The 1,555-nt window shown below is 44.4% G+C and overlaps 1 protein-coding gene across 1 annotated transcript in view; it reads right to left on the bottom strand.

Moving 5' to 3' along the window:
• PPEF2 (protein phosphatase with EF-hand domain 2) overlaps window positions 1-1,555 on the bottom strand; it is a 56,985-nt gene that overhangs the window by 52,971 nt on the left and 2,459 nt on the right. The window lies entirely within an intron of this gene.

A 1,555-nucleotide genomic window follows, 5' to 3' on the forward strand; every position in this document is an offset into this window, starting at 1 on the left:
GGTGCAGGTTTGATCCCTGGTTGGGCTTTTCTGATAGTTCAGTTGGTAAAGAATCTGCCTGCACTGCAGGAGACCCCATTATGATTGCTGGGTTGGGAAGATCCACTGGAGAAGGTATAGGCTACCCACTCCAGTATGCTTGAGCTTCCCTTGTGACTCAGCTGGTAAAGAATCCACCTGCAATGCGGGAGACCTGGGTTCAATCACTGGGTTGGAAAGATCCCCTGGCAAAGGGAAAGGGTACCCACTGTAGTTATTTTGGCCTGGAGAATTCCATGTACTGTATAGTCCATGGGGTCGCAAAGAGTCAGATATAACTGAGTGACTTTCACTCTCCCTTCACTTTGATCCCTGGTCAGGGAACTAAGATCCCACATGCTATGTGGAACAGCCAAGAAATAAAATAATTAGAATTTTTTAAAATTTAATTCCAATCTTGCTGGAAGGGCCCTTACCAACTCTTGTTAAGCAAGCCGCATACTGCTGAGATCCAGGGAACAGACCCTTGGATCCATATATCACATCTAAAGAAAGCACCAAACCTTGATTGGACCTGCACAGCAACTGATGACTGGAAGTAAAGACTTCCAGGAATTGAAACGGATGACAGCTGAAGGAGACAGCTTTCCCAAGATGACCAGACCAGGCCAGGATACCTTTTCCCCACTGTGTCTTTTCTCCCTTTCTTGGAAAGACAGTGCTCTTAATGTACACTTCTCAACCTGCTGCTTAGAGGGAAACCTCTGATGGCTGGCTTTGCCATCAGAAACTCGTCTGTACACGACAGCAGTGACTCTTCAGTCTGTTCTGTGACCAATTTTTCACTTATCCTTAATGGCACTAATTTCACTCAACTTCCCTACAGAGTGAAACTGCTGTCAAAATTCCCTCCCCTGTTCTGTTTCCTCCTGAACACCACACTGATGACAGCAATGACAGTACCGTCCTAGATAAACTTAAAATCACGACCCTACAGCAACCGCCCCACTCAAGCCCCTACTTTTATAATGTTTGTCCAAAAAAACAACTTAAAGTCATGTACCCTGTGCTGTCATGTTAGAGAATGGTCTTTTTGGCTTGGAGGAATCCTTCCAGAATGCTCTCAAAACGTCACTGACCCCTGGTTGACTAATGCCAATAGCTCCATTTCCACAAATTCACTAATAAACAACGACACTTCAGCTGGAGTCCTTTGTGCTCATCTGGTTTCATCTTTGTTTGTGAAGGATGTTATCATCTCTGGGTTTATAAATGTCAGGATAGTTGGTGAATGGGAGGACAATGCTCACTAGGACATCTAGTTGTTCTACTGTCCATTTATAACTGATCTGAAACTGGACCAACCCATTAAGCCTACATCAAAGAACCCAAAGTTAACTGCCTGGCAGGGTCCAAGACTCTGGGTTTGCCTCATCAGATCTTTCCTCCTTTCTTTGTTTGGAGTATACATTAGTGAGCACATGATTAGAAATCTATCCATTACCCTAGGTAACAGAGCTGACTTTTCACTGCCAGAGCAATAGCTGCTCAACAACAGGTTTAGATTTCTGTCAAC

The sequence above is a fragment of the Moschus berezovskii genome, chromosome 5, assembly GCF_049115385.1.
Source record: "Moschus berezovskii isolate FMDL1 chromosome 5, NW_MosBer_1.0, whole genome shotgun sequence".
Lineage (NCBI taxonomy): Eukaryota > Metazoa > Chordata > Mammalia > Artiodactyla > Moschidae > Moschus > Moschus berezovskii.